This window comes from Equus quagga, chromosome 14, assembly GCF_021613505.1.
Source record: "Equus quagga isolate Etosha38 chromosome 14, UCLA_HA_Equagga_1.0, whole genome shotgun sequence".
NCBI classification, from domain to species: Eukaryota; Metazoa; Chordata; class Mammalia; order Perissodactyla; family Equidae; genus Equus; species Equus quagga.
The window spans coordinates 78,837,411-78,857,472 of record NC_060280.1 but is presented as its reverse complement, the minus strand read 5'-3'; the positions used below and the strand labels follow the sequence as shown (position 1 = coordinate 78,857,472).

The following is a 20,062-nucleotide window of genomic DNA, read 5'->3' as shown; positions in this document are numbered from 1 at the left end:
TCACGGAGGACGGAGGACGAGTGGAAAGCCGCTAGCCTGGGCCGACTTGGATAGAGGGCCCCACTGGCTCATCCCCAGCTGGGACACTCGCCTGGCTGGGCTGCCCTCCTTCTGACCCTGTTTGTCTTATTTTCTCCAGAGCCCCGGATAAGGAAGAGATAGTTAGAAATCACTTCTTTTCAGAGCTTGGGAGGCTGATGAAGGTAGAGGAGTTAGGAAGAGGAGGGGGATATTGGCGCCTTCCCCCTTTACCCCAATTGGTTTCTAAATCTAGTTGCAGAAGATGTTCTGAGAGAACTTCCTGGTTGTTCTGAGATGCCTCATTCACCAGCCCTAAGCCTGAGCCCAATTCTCTCAGCCCAACATCTGGAGAAAGCTCCAGTCCAGAACCTTCTCCTTTTCTTAGTGGAGGGAGTCTGGGGACATAGGAGACCCTGTCCCTCACAAGAGGCTCATTTGAAGCCTGCAGATGATTTTCTCACGGGAAGAACATCTTTTTCCTTTTAGAACCCAGGGCCCCAGCTCCCAGATCTGCCCTCCCCATGCATCTGTATGCTATTCTCATTTATTTTTAATTTCATCTCAATTTTCTTTTTTTTTTTCCCATCAACTGCAGTCTGAAATTCATTGTAAGGTCATCCCCCAGGAGACAGAGCTAGGAATCCAGTGGTGCTGAGGGAAGAGTGCCTAAGGACTTGGGGTTCCACAGCAAGTGGTGTTTTGAACTTAAGTTGGTTCCCCTCCGGGATTTAGCACAGAGGAGCCTAGAGCAGGCTTCCCAGGATTTTCAAACTAGACCGTGGCAGGTGAGACTGACAGGACAACATGGGGGAATCCAGAACTATCACTGAAAGCCCCAGGAACATTGGTAAAAAGCCTTCTCCAACAACCCAAGATAGATGGAAAGATTGTCAGAGCACAGCAAGCTTAGCTCTGCCATTAACTGCTTGTCTGGCTGTCAGCAAGTCACCTCTTGGAACCTTAGTTTCTTCATTTGTAAAATAAGAGATTGGACTAGATTATCCTTAACACCTCTCCCAGCTCTGAAATTCAATGTTTCTAACCCTAGCTTGTAGCTCTGGAGTCTTTTCATGTCTATATTTGCCCCCATCGGAGCCCTCTGTTCAAGACTAAGAGATAACAAGAGCAAGAACTCCATCTTCGTGGTGCTCTCCGTAAACATGCTATCTGCTACGTGCAAATGTATGTTAGTACATGCCCCAGGAGGATCCACCCCTAAAGGCAATTACTTCACACCTACTCCCAGGGTCCTGTGCTAGGCCATATGGAGACACAGCAATGAGCAAACAGGAAATCTCTCTTAAGGAGCTCAATCTACTGAAGGAGACAAGACCATTCATGAGCAAGTGATATAAGACAGACTGTCCTTGGTGCAATAAGGGAGGGATAAAGAAAGTCCAGAGGAGGGGCTGGCCCGGCAGCATAATGGTTAAGTTCGTCCACTCCACTTTGGTGGCCCAGGGTTTGCTGGTTTGGATCCTGGGCGCAGACCTACACACCACTCATCAGGCCATGCTGTGGCAGCGTCTCACATAGAAGAACTAGAAGGACTTACAACTAGGATATACAACTATGTATGGGGGGCTTTGGGGAGAGAAAAAAAAGAGGCAGATTGGCAACCGATGTTAGGTCAGGGCCAATCTTAAAAAAATCCAGAGGAAACAGAGAGGTCTCAGAGGGATATGCAGAGGAATGAGGGAAGAAGTGGGGTGTAATCAAGGTCTCGACTTATGCACGTAGTTGGCAAATGAGGAAAGGACAGTGGAGGCAGAAGGGGCAGCGAGAGCAGAAGCATCCTAAAGTGCCAGGAATGTTCATGGAGTGATGCATCTGGATGAGGATGGCAGGCAGGACAAGGAGAATGGTATGGGTTGGGAGGGCAAGCAGGGCAGAGAGTGGAGGGCCTGGAATACCATGCTGGGAAGAATCAATTGTTTTCAAATGATAGTGATGTTGGTTTCCGTGCTACCTCGGCATTTGAAGGAACCTGCTCACTGCCCTTCCCTTCTTCCTCCCCCACCTAATAGGATCCCAAGCCATCCATGGCCCCAGTACAGAATGAGCCCCGCTTTCCAGCCCTGCACTCAATGTGGCCTCAACACCAAAGAGTGGCCAGGTCCAATCAGAGCATCACACAACACACACTTGTCTTTTCACATGAAACTCCTAGACCATGGAAGGCCAAAGAAAATGACACTCCAGAACTCTCCTCCTTGGGGACTCTGAGCCCCAAAATCCTGCTCCAGGGCAGTCGCTGTACAAGACTGAAAAGCTTACCAAAAACAGGGAGTCCTGCTCAGGCAAGGGCTGAGCTGCTCTCTGGGCCTCAGATTCTGAGGGTTCCTGGACACTGATCGTGACTTGTTCATTTTGGCACATCACAGACACAGCATTGAGGCCCCCGTGATGCTCCCCCCGCCAGTGACAGATCGGTTTCCTACTGAGACGGCTCCCACCCAGCCCAGGAGGAAGACCAGCAATGGGCAGCTGGTCAGCAGCTTCTTCTACAGAGGCCTTTCCCACATGCACTGAGCACAGTTATCTCTAAGAGTGATTAGGAAATAAAGCAGCTCCCTGCCCCATTAGCTGCAAGCTGGTCCATCTGGGCCATGAGACAGCCCAGATCCAGGAAACCCAGGGCTCAGCTGACAGCTCAATTAGAGTGGATGGTCTCCCCCGCCCTCTGCCTCCTCCTGCCTTTTATTGTTTTTGGCAGCAGAGCAGGGGGGACCTTGAGGTCGAACTTGTTGAAAGTGCAACGGAGAGAAAATTGTTCTCATCTGAATAAATAGAGTCAGCTGTTGCCAGAGGGCAAAATCTACCCATGGTGAGCTCCCCTAGACGAGCCAACGTGGTGTTGGGCTGAAATGGGCACTTGAACTCGGGCCAGCGCTATCTGGGTGATTCTGGAAATGGCTGCCAAGTAGATGCTGCATGGCCCATCCCTGTGGCTTTGGAATGGCCCTAAGGGGAGGTAAGACAGCAGGGATGGGAGAAATCGGGTGCAGGGAGGGAAATCTTGGACCACGGTTGTGTTGTGGGGGTGTTCAGCACACACAAGCCCTCCTTCCATATCAGCGAAGGAAGGGGAGTGAGACAGTGGGCACCTGCCACCACAGAACCCCAGTTCACACATGGTGGCTCTGACCCCTTAGCCATGGGGCTGGTGGGTGGGATGTCTGGCTGCCACATATCCAAGATCTCTGCAAAGAGGCCGATGCGGTGAGCTGGTGCCCTGGATGCTCCCTGGGGATCTGACACCCTGAGATCACACCCAAGCTGCTTTGAGGAGGTCACCCAACCCTACCTGCCCCAGAATCTCAGAAAACTTTCCCGTTCTGAGAGTTACATCAAACAGGCTCAGGAAAGGTAAGCAAAAGGGCAGAGGTGAAGGGAGGAATAAGGAGCGAGTGGAGGAAGAAGAAAGAAAAATGACCTACATGGTATGCCAGACAGAGCGCTAGAAATGAGTCTGGAGACAGATTCTTGCCCCTGCCCCTTTCTAAACCAGCTGGGTGGCTCAGGCAAGGCCCTAACTTTCAGGTCTAAGGGGGAGGCTGAACTACACGTTATCCGAGTTCCTTCAAACTCTCACCTACTGTGCAGTGAAACCAGCAACCCAGGAACCAGTGCCCTCTCCTCTGACCCTGTCGTGAAAGATGAACACGTCCCAACCCCCACTTCCTGGCCTCTGCTCCCAGCACAGCCTCCTGGACCTCTCTGCTCCAACGGTTGAGAGAAAATTCTTCTCATTCTAAGACCTGGCGATGCTGCTGCACATGTGAAGTGGGAAAAGCCAAATCATATGGAAAATGCTTTCTCTGCTCCAGTGGAAAAGCATGCAAAGAAATAAAGACTCAGACAGCGGAGTTTCTGTTTCAAAGGGGCAGGGAAAACCAGAGGGCAGGCCCCTGACAGACAACAGGAGAAACATCCCTTGCACTGAAACCTCTTCAAGGAAGGAAGGGGCCACCTGATCGAGTGCTGTTGCTGATGTTGCCCCCATCAGGGCCAGCTTCCTGCCGTAATCGCCATTCCTTACCTTTAGGTGGTATTTGACGGTTTCCAAGGCACAGCACATATCCCACTTCACTCGGTCCTCACCAAGTCAGGGAGGAGGCATCAGCCTCGCCACCAGAGGAGAAAGGAAAGGCTCCCCGAGGAAGGGGTGTCCCGGGCTTCCGCCATAGCAGACAGTCGCCTCCCACAGGGTCGTCTCTGGGCGTGGGCAAAGGACAGGCAAAAACAGAGGAAGAGAGAGGAGTTAGTGCAAAGGACCAGCGGGAAGGAGTCTGCGTCCATTTCACGGTGCATTTTCTATCCCTGTTTCTCAATATCCCCTCCCTCTTCCCCCAGCTCTTTAATATACATCAAAAATGTCAGTGCTTCCTGGCTAGAATATGATGAAACTTACAGACTAACAAAAAATTTCATAGAGCAGTGAGAAGGGGACTTAGGGATCATCTAATCTACCCTGTCACTTTACAGATGGGGAAACTGAAACCTAGGGAGGTACAGTGACTTACTTAAGGTCACACAGCTGGCTGGTAACAGAGCCCTCGTTAGAACCTGCTATTCCTGACCCCTGACAACACTGGGGCAGGTTAGAACGCCTGGCCAATGGGAATGACCTGAGAAGGCCCAGGGAAGTTCCAGATGCAGCCAGACCCTCTGTGTCCTTCTCCCCTCCTCTCTTGAAGTTGCACCTCAGGCCCATATGCTCTACATCAACGCTGGAGGCTGAGCCAGCTAGCCTTCCTCTCATATGGAATGACTCTGATATTCACGTCTGAGGCACTAATTCCAACAGGAAACCTCCTGCCAATCCAAACAGAACAGGCTGATCAGAAAGCTTTTGTTTTTCTCCTGTTGTTTACAGAGCCACACTCCGGAGGCTGGAGCCCATCTGACACAACCACAAGGCTGGTGCCGAGAGAGAGCTTCTTCACAGAGCTGCAAGAGGCTGCCTGCGTTTGGGAGTTCTCTCTGAACGGTAAAGAGTCTCTTCCGCCTTTCTAGAGCATCATTCATTCCTTTGTTCATTCAATAGTCACTTATCGGGTCCACTATTCGTCAGGCCTTGTGCTAGGAGCAAGATCCACACATGTGGATGAGACAGAAAACCACCTGCAAAGAGTCTTCATTCTAGCTGGGAACCAAATCACGTCTACATCCTCTGGGCAAATTGTACAAGTCTATCAACTTCAGCGTTATGAAAATCAGAACAAGGGCAGCCAGGCTGGCAGGTCAGTTAGACCTGCCATCTCCAGTTCGGTGACCTGCCTGACGCTATAAATTTACTAAGGACGGAATTTACCCATTCAAGTCAGGGAGAATTTATGGAGGACGCAGGTCTCAAACTGATCTTAGGAAAGAAAGAGGATTTAGAGAGATGGAGCCTAGAACCTTACAGGGAAGGATGGGGGAGGAAATTAGGAAGTGGGTGCTCATAATGTTTCTACTATACTCACAAGCTGTACAAGTTCTCTCACTCAATCGGCCCCACAGTCATATAAAGTAGCTGTTATTACTCTCATTTCCTAGAAGAGGAAACTGAGGCTCAGAGAGATTTAGTGATCTATCCATGATGACAGTTCAGGACCAGGCCCGTGTGACGCCAGAGCTCACTCTCTTTTCACTGCACTGTGCCAGGAAGGAGCCGAGAGGAGGGTCTGGTGCCAATTATCATAGAACCATGCAAAAAAGTAAAAGATAGCCAAGTTACAGAATCTGCAAAAAGTTTTGCCATCTAAAACAGTTATTTGTCCACGATATTTTTTAGTGACTATAAAGCCATGCTTGTCTTAGTATCACCATCACCACCATCATCGTCATCGTTCTATTGAGGCTCTATGGAGTGAAGAGTAGCCATGTGCGAGGTCCTGGGCTAAGTTACTCTTCCATTTAATTTTCCCAATAATGAGTGTAATTGCACTATTATTGTCCCTATATTACAGATGAGAAGACAGGTGCAGAAAAAAACTCAATCAAATCACACAACTATCAAGTAGCAGAGCTGCGACGCCAGCCCAGGCAGTCTGATTCTGATCCCACGGTCTCAAATACACCACTTATTCTTTGAGCTTCTACCTGCAGGGAAGTGGGGGTGACCTTGCAGATGTCAAAGAGATAAAACAAAAGTTGGCGTGAACAAGTAGGAAAACTATTGATTTGACCAGGCCACGTGAGGTCCTGAAGTAGTCATTGTGAAGGGAAGGGACGGTCTACATGGACTTAAGTCTGAGATGATTTGTGGAGGGAACAGAGTTTCAGGAGCTGCTGGACGGTGGAAGGGCAAGGCCCAAGGGACTGTGGAAATCCAGGCACGGTAGGTCCTATAGGCAGCCAAGGGAAGGGACACACAACCTCAAGGCCAGAGCTTCGCCGATTCAGCCCTGGGCCCACTGCAGGCTCATCCCAAACCTCCCACACACCCCAAAGGCAGCTCAGTCCCTACAGAGTTCCACTGTCCCTACCAAGTGATGGATGCCAGATGCCGCAGCCCTCACGAAAGGAAATGTAACTTGGAATCTGATCTCTCGTTAGAGTACATGTTGCTGCTTTTATAGCTGTGAGTGGAGTCCCACAAGCTTGTCTTCCTGCCCTCCTCCTCTCGCCTTGTCCATTCCCAGCTCACTGTTCCTTCATAAATCATCAGCCCAACAGAGCAAAGTTCTGCTTCCCACTTTCTAAGTCTGAGGGCATTTATTCCTGCTGATAAACTGGATTCAGACAGCTCGCAAACCCCCAACCGCGGCCAAGATTATGAAGGTGAAATATTCATTGCGCTCTGTCCTGTCCAGGAGAAGAGTGTACAGCACAGGCTCAAACTGGCATGTTTCCCACACGTTACTGTCCAAGGGAGAATTACTTTTGTCGGGGACTGGAGCTGTGTTTGGGGGTTGGCGAGAGAGATAAATCAGGATTATTACATTGGTGCTTCCCACCAAACTCCCAGAAAGGGAAGGCCTCTGCTGCGGCCTGGCCTTCACCATCACCAATAAGGCCTCTTGCCTGAACCCAGCCATCATCCAGCAGCACATGACCAGACCAAGACTGTAAAAGTGGCCACGCTCTTCCCTCCCCTCCCTCCTGCCTTTGTACAAATGGGGCAGGCCCAGGGGTCATGGTCCAGAGACAAGGCCACCCCGCAGTATCTGCCGCTTCTTTCCTTTTGCAGGATCCTGGCCAAAACTTGCTACGGAGTCTGTGTCAGACACCAGGAAACAGCACTCGTCAGTGGGATGTGCACGGCTGAAAAATAAAACTGGTGTGTTTCATGGGGGCAGGAGTGGGAACAAAGTCATTAATGCCTTCCTTTCCTCAGAAGTTGCACACTGCGTACAGATACCCAGTACAGCTCGGCCATGAGCAGAGGCCTGCCCGATGCCGCTCTGGGGACCACAGGGTTAGAGACCCAGGGGTCTCATTCCCAAGCCCACACACCCCAGAGGCTGTGTTTGGGTAAGGTTCGGCTCTCAAACACTGCTCCACCACCCTGCACTTTTCTCATGCACAGGGAGGGCCTCTGTGATTGATGGAGAGCAGGTGAAGGGACGAAGAAGAGCCCGGGCCTCCCATGTCACACATATTTACCTTGGCATGCTCTCCACATTTATCTTAGTGGCATAGCCAACATCACAGGAAGACGAGAGAAATACCAACTCCCAGAGTAAGCTACAGGAAAGTCTGCCTGATAACTAGCCGCTGTCAGACAAAATGAGAGCGAGAGGGGAGAAGAGCAGAGTAACCAGGCCAATGTGGGGTCCAATCCTACCCTGCCGTTTCCCAGATGTGTGGCTTTAGCCAGTCACCTGCTCTCTCCGAGACCATCTCCTCCCCTGTGAAGTGGGGGTAGCAAGCCCATCTGGTCGTGTTGTCAGGACTGACAGAAACGAGGCACTCAGCACGGTCAGTGCAGTGCTACAACAGCCCTAGCGGGCAGCCAGCGCTTACCCTCCTTGTTTCTCGAGTCCAACAGAGGGGAACAAGCCCCTTCCCCACCCCTCGCCCAGCCTACTCTGCTTGGTAAGGGGACCTGCTGACCGTCCCGGACATTTGATTTTACTTCCTCTTCGTAAGACTTCAGTGGTGTCACTCCCCAAAACATTTAACAAGTCCCCCAAAGCTAACAGACTCCAAACTCGGCCTGGTGAGCCCAGCTCAGCATGGAGCCTGGCTTCCTGCTCCTGCTCCTCCTCCTCGGCTTCATGCTGCCTTCAGCCCAGACACTCTCCTTGCCATCCCTGGCACACCCAGGCCTCCCACTGAGCACCCTGCTCCTGCTGGGCCCTTAGAAAATGAGGGGGAAAGATGCTCTTGTCTGCCTCACAGAGACCACTTCACAGAGGGAAAGTAACATATTACCATATGCAAATGGTATAAAATTCAGAGTACAAGAATTTACATTGTCTGCTATGTTTCATAATTACTTTTCAGGTAGTTCATGTTTTATTTACTCTTCTAGCTATATGATACATTTCTCAATTATTGAAAATGTTTTAATCCCACTCCAGACCCTCAAGCTACTTCCCAGTAGCAACCATTGTTAACAGTTTTGTGTGTGTCCTTCTGGAAACTTTCTGTTCATGTAAAAACACACACACCCAGTTGTTACACAAATGAGAGTCTACTGTACATACCATTCTTTGTCTTGCTTTGTGTTTTACTTAAGGCTATATTTTGGAAGTTGTTTCAATAGCAACACCTACCGAGCTAACTTACTCTTTATAACGGCTTCCGGGGTTCCGTGGCTTGCGAACCTGATCCCTGGGGATGAACGCTTTGGTTGTGTTCAGTCTTTTGCTACAACCACAATTCTCATGGTGAGTCTCTTGTTCCTGTACATCTGCCTGTGTGTGTCAGTGTGTTTATAGCATAAATTCCTAGAATGTTGCATTCTGAGAGTGTCAAATTGCTTCCCAGATAAGTTGCATCCATCTATACACTCAGCAGTGGGCTGGCGCTTGTTTCTCCACCTCACCAAGGTTCGCTACCATAAGATTGTGTTTCAAAATAATGTATGCAAAAGTCTTATAAACTGTGACGCTCCATGTATGTCCAGTATGGCACCCTGCTTGCCACCTCTTCCATGAAACTCTTCCTGATTTCTCACTCTCCAGCCCAGGGTGACTGCTTGCCTCCTCTGACCCTGCACAGCACCTTCTCCGTTCCTTTCTTGCCACTCGCATGTACTTTGTATACTGTGTTCTAAACATATTGGTCTCAATCTGTCTATTAGACTGTGAGACTCAACCAGTTTGCTCAGTTTCTACCTCCTGCAGCAAACTTTACAGCTCTTGCACAACAGCAAGACTTCAGCGAGGTTAAATTCGGAGCCGATCAACCCAAGTTCCCTGGGTTCTAACTGAGCTTGGCTGTGCTGGGCAAGGAAGGGTCTGGGGTCATTGGGATGACATCAGGATTTCCTCTACGGCATCCTGCAGAATCTCTCTCATCCCTCTCTCTCTATCTCCCACTCCTCCCATTATCTCTCCCTCTGTTTCTCCCCACTGGCCCCACCTCTTCATCTTGCTACTAATCCATCATTTTCTAACTTTCTGAGCATTGGGAATAACCGTGTTCCAGGGCCAAGGCAAGGCCTTGTACATCCTCATTTGGGGAAATTCAACCTCTTGCTGGTGGGTTGCCATTTATTAAAAAGATAGTTGGGAAAGGCGTGAATGTGTGTCATTCATCAGTCCAGGGACTCAGAGCACACATCCAACTGATCGTGGGTTTCCAAGGGCCTCCTCCTCGGTAGCTTTCCACCCTCCTCTGCTTCCTACTCTTCCTTCTGCACAAGGAAATGCTATAAATCCTATCTTCCTTACTTCCCAGACACTCATCACATCCTTTACCTCTTAACTCTGTTCATAATTCTTTAACTCCTACTCTGGAGCACAGTGGAGTCTGGAGGTCCAGGTAGCGGTGGTAAAACAGTGCATGGAAGAACATCTGACAGCCCTGCCCAAGCAGAGACAGCTCTGTCTCAGAACCGAGTGAGTTTACCATGGTTGGATGTGTTCAGCCAGAGAGGAGAAGGTAAGATGAGTTGTCCAAGAGAACCAAGCATCAGAAGAGGGAGAATGGGGAGCAGGGGAGGGCGTGCCAGGGGAACTTTTAAGCTTTAAGATCCTTCTGGGTTTCCATGTTAGGAACTCGGAGGCCCTCAGCTTGGTGTTGCCATCAGCTCTCAGAGATCTGAAGTCCAGACTCCCCCTGGCCCCCAATTAACCTTTACCTAGAAGAAGGGCCACTTCTAAATTAAACTTTCCCTCCCCGGCCCCCTTTCTCCCAAACGGCTCTACTTTTTCTGGCCAGTCCAGCTCTCTTTACTTCCATTAAATGCCCACTGAGCATGGGGCATGAGGGAAGACAATGCTTTGGTTTTTTCTTCATTCTTTTCCTTTTTTCTGTTACAGAACTTTCAGATCTATTATCTCATTCTTCTCAAGAAACTGCCCATGTAATTTGAAAGTGAGGAGCTTCCAACCCTGAAATGAAGACAAACCTCTCAGAGATGGAGCCAGAAAGTTTACTGCCAAGGCAAAGAGGCCAGCCAGAGATACGGAGCTGGGCCCTCGGCACAGTCCGAGCGAGGCAGGGATTATGCAGTAAAGAGGAAGACAGCTTAGAACAAACTGCCAGAACAGGGTGGTCGGCAGGTTTCTGCCTGGGTTGCGCTATATAGAAGGCCTGAGACCCCAAATGAAACTTCCAAAAGAGATTCCCTTGGCCTTTTGTTAACTGGAAAATAAATCCTTCACCATCCCTCCTCCCATGCCCCGTGCCCCGCCCTACAAAGCAGAGCCTCCTGAAGCAGCATTTACTGTCAGGAAGACAGGAAAAGGAGCATCTGGCAGGGAGTGACTCTTTTCCTTTCCATTGCCACTGGTGCTTCCTCAATACAGACCAGTCATAGGGTGCATACTCCCGGCAAGCTTAGCAACCAAGCCTTCGTAAGCTGTTCTTCCTTACGGCGACACAACGTCAGGATGCAGCAAAACATCCCAACACCATTTACTCCTCTGATAGTGGTTTATAGTCAAATTCTTTTTGAGTTAGCAGTTTCTATTGACTTCATGGGGATATTAAGGGCCTCTGGGGCAGTAGGAATATCTCTGTTTGATGGAAGAGGAGACAGAGGCAGGATTCAAACAAAAAGGCAGTATTGCTAAGGACAGAAACACTGACTTGGGAGTCAGAGAGGCCCAAGTTCATATCTCTTTTACTTTGCTGTGAGATTTGGGGCATATCACTTATACATCCAGAAGAGATTATGATGAGGGTAATGATGATGCCAACCTCATAGCATCATGCTGACAATTCCATTAGATACCACCTTTGAAGCACTTAGCACAGTGCTTGACATGGAGGCAGTGGTCGATAAATGATAACTTGAAGAAAGATAAAGTAGTAGTGTACCAGAAAGAAAGCCCATGTCCACCTGTTCCTGGGGTCAGTGGCTGGGTGGAGTTCTAGAGTTTGAGGAGTTTCCAGAGTTCTGGAATCCTAAGATAGAAAAGGGAACATGGGTAGAATATCAACAAGGAGTCCATTCTTCTCAGGGCAGGTAACGTGCAGACGATCTCTTTATCTACAATCTTAGACTATTCATAGAGACTCAAAAAGTTGTTGAAAGTAGCCTTACAAGTGTTTACAAAAATTAGCCTCTGGTTTCAGGAAAATTTAAATTTCTTTTTCTTCAAAAATCTTTGAAAGCAAAATTCACCTCTAAACAACAAAATGGAAACATGGTTTGCAACAAAGACGGTCAGAGTTAATACCTGTGGTGGAAGAGATTATTGTCAAAAATATTTATTCTCTCCTCTTTCCACCTCCATGGGCAGAGTATGCATCCTTGCCTTGGGCTCTGGGAGCAGCACATGACTTGTTTTGACCAATGGAATGTTAGCAAGTGCAGTAGCCCAGATGGTGAAGAATTGAACTTGTTCTCCTGTGCTTCTGCCATCACCTTGGAAAGAACCTGCCAAGCTAGCCTGTGGTCCCATGAGATGGACGAGAGACGCATGGAGCAGAGCTGGCCCGACTGGGTCCAGCCTATATCAGTTAACCCAGAGAGGCATGAGCTAAACAAATGCTATTTCCGTATGAGATCCTGTGATTGTTTCTTAGGCACTCCTACTGAAGCAATAATTAATGACATGGAAGCTGATACCACTGGCATAGAAATGGGATTCTGCAATAACAGAAAGCTAAAATATATGGCATTGAGCTTTGAAACCGGACAGTAGGTGAAGGCTAGAAAAATGGCAACTTGTGTTACATAGTGGTGAGATATTTGGTAAAACTACATCCAGCAGTAACTTGGAAGATAGAAAATATATGTAATGAACTTGTGAACTTGGGCAGGATGTTGAAAACATGAGCTGACTTCTTTTACTGTATGTGAGATAAGATACTATAAAAAAAGAGACAATCTTAGAAAAGAACTGATCAATTTGCACTCAGAATTTAGAGAGAATAATAAAATAATTTCTTATCTCTAGTCTCTCCACCCCATGTAAATTCTCAAATTAAAATATAGCCTAGACCAAACTAAATTACAGCATAGACCAAATATAGGAAGCTGCCAATATAGCATGGGGGGCTCAGGATAAAGACCACAACAAGAGTGTAACAGCCTCTGTTAGGACCTCTAGAAGAATTAAGGTAGTGCTAGTAGAGCCCCTGACCTGGATAAAAGAGATCCTAGGGATTTTAAAGACATAGTCCCTAGGGAAACCAGGGAAATGCATCTCTCACGTCTCCCACTGTAGGAGCATAATTGAAAAGCCCAGCTACCGCACTCTGAACTCCATCCCCACTCTCACTCCGAGGCTACACTTGCCAGAGGCTGTTCCCAGCCAGTGATGGAGCATGGTGGGGATTCCAAGCAGACCTGCACCTAGAAGACATGGGACACCTCTGACAAGCTACTTTAGCTTGAACACTCCCCTGAAACTTTGCTGAACTCTCTTAGAGCTTTACTGTGGGCTGAGATGCTGCCACCCAACCTTCCTTCCCCTCCTCTCACCTTCAACAGGCGACAGACCTATATTACAGGCTGACAGCCCTCCCAGCATCCCTCATGTCCCTCCCCATTTTTTCTCATACTATCTTGGCATCTGGTTCTCAAAGGACACTGCTAACACAAGTGGCCCCAGAAGTGGCCCGAGAAGAAAAAGATGAGGATTTGGGACTGGATCCCACCCCGACCTTTGTTGGTAGATGCTCAGATTGCTAAAGATTCACCAGTAGTATCCAGGGGAATGCCCCAGTGGAGAAGAATGCAGTGGCATCTTAAAAATATGGGAAGAACTCTGCCTATAAACACTGTAGTGTTGGCTAATTACTGCTAAGTTATACAGATGCCCTGCAAAGGGACAGAGACTGAGGGCCACTAACAATTAATGGTGAAGTGTGAGAACTAGAGGGTCTCTGAAGATACTCCCAACGAGGTCCTTATCTCCTGCAGTGGAAGAACAGACACAGCTAAGTGGCAGGCTCAATGTCTAACTGTTAGTCACAGAGCTCCACAAACATTTAAATACTCAGCCAATGCAGATTTCTTATGCAAAAGAGAGAGCCTTGGTGGGCAAAACCTGAGACCCTGAAATGTGATACAGGGACTTCTGGGCAGAAGATGTTGACCCTGCAGACTTCCCATCCTTCCAGAGCCTCTGGGCTTGCAGACATGGCCCACGCTTCCCTACTAAGAGCTAGCACTTTGGTGATGGACAATGCTGCAAGGCCCTCTCCCTCACAAGGCAATACGTGCCCCCTTAGAAGCTGACCCCATGCCCTCTCCTGGTTGCTAGGCCAATAACCTGAGTTAAATTTCATAAGAACCCAACTGGGGACATGCTGTGCCTGACAGGAGAGGAAAGAGACTATACACTGAAGGAATTACAAGAATCAGACTGCATGTCCCAGCAGAAGCCAGGGGAGTACTCCTGGGATTGAGTTTGAAGGCTCTTGATCAAAGCAGCCAGAATGTGAGACTGGGTATGAAAACATTAACGGACTTCAGGGTACTTTCTCTGATTAATGGATTTAACACCCTAGGAAGGACCCCAGTGCAAACAGCTGCTGGGATGGCTCTTAAAACTCTGGAAAAGCAATGGCCACCCAGCGAACTGGAAATGCTCTAATTGCCCTGGCGGACAGTAGAGGAAGGCCTGAAGAGGCCAAGGGAAGTGGGCGTGCTGGAGTGGACATAGTGTGTGAGGCCAGAAGACCCACGAGGGCACAATGTTCCATAGGGGGGTCCCAAAGACCACTCTTCAACTAGGCCACCAATCACCAAGAAGATTGGTGGGGGCCAGATTTAGCAAATAAACTACAGGATCCCCAGTTGAATTTAATGATAGAAAAGCCAGGGTTACTAATATCCATGGAAATGACAGCGCTCCAAAGACTTAGAGGCAACAGGGTGCCGCCTACTATCTATAATACAAAAAAGACACAAGTAGAAGAACAGGAGGCTGACGGCAGACTGTCACCTCAAACAGAAAACACCATCTCTTGTCCAATTCCCAGACCTGGCTGGAACCACTGACTGGACAGATGACTGGATTTCTAGGAGGGAAGACCCTGCCATGCCATGGCAGATATATACTGAGTGATTTCCCAAAGGCTTCTACCGCCATTTATTCAGGTGACCGCATGTCATGCAAAGGGAAATAACCAGAATTTTCCAGGACCACTGAAAATAGGGTCTAAGTTGACACTTAAATCCAGAGACCCAAGGCATCATAATGACTCCCCTGTTAGGACTAAGGCCTCTGGAGCCAGGTAACAACTGTAATCCTGGCTAATACAGCCCACACAGGGCCCACAGGGTCCACAGACATAACTCACACAATCCCCAAGGGTATAGTTGGAAATAATATGCTCAGCAGTTGGAGTAACCCCTTCACTGGAGCCCTGGCTTATGGAATAGGAGCTATGACAACAGGAAAGGCTAATTGGAAACCTCTGAACTGTTACCCCCCAATGCCTAGCTCAGTATAGTTTCCCTGGGGGGGATGGCAGGATGAATGTCACCATTAATGACCTACAAGATGCTGGGACTATAGTCCCTTCACTATAATATCTCCATTTAAAATCTCTCTAAATTCCCTAGTCTGGCCACTGCAGAAACCAACAAACCCTGGAGAGAGGCTGTATGCCACCACAGGCCTAATACAGAGGAGCTGCGATTGCAGCTGCTGTGTCCAGAGAGACCTTATTGCAGAGCAGATTAATACGGTCTCAGGGTGTGTAATCACTGCTTTTGTAAATGCATTCTTTTCCACTCCATTCTTTTCCATTTCCATCTCCAAAAAGATAACCAGAAACAGTTTGCATTTGTGTGGGCAGAAAACAGTATTCTTTCACAGATTTGCCACAAGGCTGTGCTGACTCTCCGATCCTCTGTCACGACATTATCTGAAGAGATCTGACTGCCCAGCCAGCCCCCAGACTCTCACACTGACCCATTATGTCAGAACATCACGCTGATTGGGAGGGACAGGCAAGAGACTTTGGGAGGACACAGGCTCCAGAGGGGGGTTATAACACCTATGAAGATTCAAGGATCAGCCACTTGAATTACGTTCTTAGAGGTCTAATGGTTGGGAGGCGCCCCAGGATATCCTTCCAAAGTGAAAGAAAGGCCAGCCCCTGCACCTTACATCTCTACCACTAGGAAGGAAGCACCGTGCCTGGCAGGCTTCTTCAGCTTCTGGACACAACACACTCCACATCTAGAAATATTGCCCTTCTCCTTATACAGCCAGTAAGAACATATTTTTTGATAAATGGTTCATGATGGGAAAATTCCTATTTTTAGCACATCCTTGAAAAAATAGCTATATACTGACTTTTTAAAAAGCTAACAATGTAAAAGAGTGTTTATTTCCCTATATCTTCACTAACCCAACTCTTTTTTTGCTGGTTTAATTGATAATACTTCATTTTTTAATTTCATATTTTTTATTACTGTGAGGTTAAAGACATCCAAATGTATACAAGCTTTGTGTATTCCTTCTTTTGTGAATTGACTGTTTATGATTTTTTCCCATTTCAACTGCAACATTCATTGTTCTTATTGATCTGCAAAAATTTCTCTATGTTCAAGATAGCCCTACTTTATATGTATATTGTAAACTTTCCCCAGTTTTGTTATTTGTTTTTTCATTTTGTTTCTAGTGTTCCTCTTGTCTTTTAAGTAAACCCAAATGTGCGAGTGCCAACAGTGTGCTTACGTGCCACAGGAGCTGTGAAGGAAGCAAAGCACATAGTCTTTGCCACAGAGGCACTTAGGATGTAGTGGGGTGCCCGTCATAAATACGTGAGTCACCAAGCGAGAGAGCCTCTAAGCCGTCATGGATCATATTTACATAAAAGTAGAATTTCATGATCAAACATATTTAGGAAACATTGGGATAAAAAAAGCTTAAACTGTTTCTTTACCATAGCACAGCTCAGAACCTTTAGTGTGCTGAAGTGTTTTGTGGCTTTTCAAGGTGTAGGGGGTGTAATGACAGTATGTGTCGTTGAGGTTGGTACAGACTTCGTGAAGGAGGTAAATGTTGAACTGGGCTGTAGAGGCCTTGGCTTGATTAAAAAAGGACAATATTACAGGGACGGGGCCAAGGAGAAGGTGGAACAAGCCAGGACTAAGGCAGATACACGGATCCTCAGAAAACCAATTAGAACAGGACATAAGAGAAAGGACAGGGCTATCTCATTCACCTTATTCTCACTGCTGTCTTTCCTTATGCTTTCTGCCCAATTTCTCTACAGGAAAAGTGATCCGGGCCTATTTCTCTGGCCCATGTGGTCTGTATCCTGGAATCTGTCAGCCCTTAAACCCTGTGCCATGGGGAGGTGCCCAAACACTCAGGGGCCCCTGGGGGAGAAGGCCTGCCCCCTGACGGTTCTGGGAAAGACGTCCTTGACAGATGTAGCTCTGCACTCCCTCCCTTCCCTTCCATGCAGGTTCAGCCATTGAGCTCTCTGGCACCGATGCCTCTTAAATATTTGCAGAATGCTCTCCCACGCCCTTCAGTTGGTGCTGAGGTCAAGCCTGCAAGTTCTGCTCATTTAGGTTTTACTCATAAATCATTCTCTCCCTTCCCCTTCAATGCTTCAGTGGCTCTTCCTGGATCACCGCCTCCTTCTAGTCTCCAGGGAAGGACCTGTTCCCACCACTGGCCTCTGAGAAACCCAGGCTGCAAAACCATCCCTTAGAGCTCTAATACCACTTCTCTACCTCCAAACCAGAGCAGCAGAGTGAGCTCACCAGATGCCGTGACATCACCCTCTTGGCTCCAGAGATGTCCAACCCTGGATAGAGGGAGGGGGAATGGGCCCTATCTTTAGGCATGGGGTGGGAAGTCAGGACACCTGGGTTGCATTCCTGGCTCAGCTTGAAGTTTGCACAAGTCACTGACTCTTTCCTGCTGGGACATGACTTCCCTAACCACACACTGCCTAGCCCTTTGGCTTCCTATAATAAAGTCTAAATGGGCATCCATCCATGGTGTTCAGACACAAAGCTGCATGAGCAGGAGCTGACCTCCAGGACGAACTTGAGCATGGCAGTCTCTACCACGTGGTCATCTCTTTCCTGATGATCGCATTTCTTTAAGATTCATTTGCCCTGCTCCCAGAATCCTGCATAGGACACAACCATAAGATGATATGAATTAAATAACTCTGCACTGATCTCACACAGAACTAATCTTAGTCCATACCTATTCTTTGCCAAAAACTTGCTAAACTGTCCTGCTAAAACAATGTAAAGCAACCCAAGTGCCTATCAACAGACAAATGGCTAAGGAAGATGTGGTTTATATATATAATGAAATACTATTCAGCCATAAAAAAAGACAACATCGTGCCATTTGTGACAACATGGACAGACCTGGATGGTATTATGCTAAGCAAAGTAAGTCAGACAGAGAAAGACAAATACTGTATGATTTCACTCTTACATGGAAGAAAATAAACAAACACAGAGATAAAGAGAACAGATTGGTAATTACCAGAGGGGAAGGGGGTGGAGGAGGGTGAGGGGAAAAGGGGCACGTATGTATGGTGACACACAAAAACTAGACTATTGGTGGTGAACACAATGCAGTCTATACAGAAGCTGAAATATAATAATGTACACCTGAAACTTACACAATGTTATAAACCAATGTGACCTCAATAAAACAATATAAATATAAATAAAGAAAAAGAAAAAAATGCAAAGTAGCTATCATACCTATGTTACAGACGAAGAACCAAGTCCAAAGAAATTCAGTAATTTACCCAAAGTCACGCATTAGAAAGTAGCAGAACAAAGGTCCAGAGACTTTTCTGCAACCCCAAACCACTGTGACCTCAGCGGGCATGAGAGGCAAGCATAGAACACTGACAATAGTTACACATTCTGAAACGTGAATGGGAAGCTGTTTGAGTTGGAGCTTTGCCCACGTTTCCCTAACCCACCTTGTGCACCTCCTTCCACCCTGTTTTCACTTGATATGTTTAGGAGACAGAAACAAAAATAAGGTAAGCCATTTTGAAGTCTCCTATTTGCCTAGAACCATTATGCTTGGCCTAGAGGCTTGAGAGAATATTCTCAATACGGCCACGACCAATCTATTGGTTGGTCTGTGTCTTTTGACCCATTTGCCAGATTTGTTCCAGTCCAGCTGGTAAGACTAAACCTTTGGGATAAAAACAGTCACAATGGCCGAGAGGAGAAGGACAAACCATAATTATTAAAAGTACCCAAAGATCAGGGTGGGGTAGAAATTGCCAAGAGATGGAATGAATGGAAGCAAAGCACAGACTCTGCTCTTCAGTGGCCTCAGTCTTCTGAAGCTGTGGTCTCTGGGCTATAAGGAGCCTCTGACATAAGGAGCCCTCAGCACCTGCCCCCATTCTGATGGTTGACACAAGGGCCCTTCCACTCTCCTCGGGGGCAGCAGCCTGAGTCTAGAGCCACCCCAGCCTGGCCCCAGGGCCAAGACCGTTCATCACCCCTGCAGGCCCCTGTGAATGCACAAGAGTTCCTTTGTTGCCATCACACTGGGATCTTTTATTCTCCCCAAGACCCAGGAGCTTCTGTGTGCACTGGGCCCGCCTCCTCCCTTCCCAAGATACTTTGATCCTCCACCCATTTGAAATCTTGGTAGCTTTTCAACACCCTCCCAGACAATCAGGTTCTTTTCTTTTCAATAACCAAGCTGTTCTCCTTATTTCGCCTCAGTTCTTAACAAAAAGTCTGACCAAGAAGAGTTCAAGGGGCAGATGCCAGGAAAACAGCAGAAGCAGCACATTCAGTTGGTTTCTGTCTGGGGTAAATATGAAACACCTTCCACAGGCTCAAAAACATTTGCTGAAAGAAAGAATGAATAAGGGAGTGAAGTGCTAAGAGGAAGCAACAGCAAAAGCCAAGAGGAAAGTATAAGGTGGTTTCTCCCATGGACCGCTGGTCAACTCTGAACTTCCAGAGCAGTCTGACTCCTTCTTCTCCCCTTCCCTGACTCCCATCGCCTATGGTTCAAGTCTCACATTCATCCTTTCCTCTTCATTTTCTCTCCTACCACCTCAGTTCATATTATCTCATGGATGGTCTAGGTCCGGGGCCTCTTTCACTGTCTCTATCCCTGCTTTTTCCTTTCAATCCCTTCCATCCATCCTGCATATCACCACCAGCTCAATCTTTATATCGTACCACTCCGACCATGTGTCACTTCCCAGTTTAAAAACGGTCAAAGATTTCCAGTTCTTAATGTACAAACATCTTGTATCCCATGCAAGGTCCTCTGTGGTCTGTCTCTGTTATCATTCCCTAGGGACTGCAAGATAGAGTAAAAAATGTACTGGATAGGAGGTCATGGGCCGAGATTCTAATCCCCAGTCTGCTCTCCGTAACGCTGTAACTTTAACCAAGCCACTCTAACTTTCTGGACCTAACATTCTCAACTGTAAAATGAGGAGATTGAGCCTGAAGACCTCTAAAATATCTCCCGATTCTAACATTCTGTGATCC

General features: G+C 47.7%; 1 long non-coding RNA gene across 8 annotated transcripts in view; it reads right to left on the bottom strand.

The window, feature by feature from the left end:
- The window catches only part of LOC124225209 (uncharacterized), a 103,806-nt gene that overhangs the window by 32,034 nt on the left and 51,710 nt on the right, over positions 1 to 20,062 (bottom strand). For all 8 annotated transcript variants that reach the window (XR_006885035.1, XR_006885034.1, XR_006885038.1 and 5 more), the window contains one exon: positions 4,064 to 4,239. This is a non-coding gene — a long non-coding RNA (uncharacterized LOC124225209). The remainder of the gene's footprint in view (positions 1 to 4,063; positions 4,240 to 20,062) is intronic.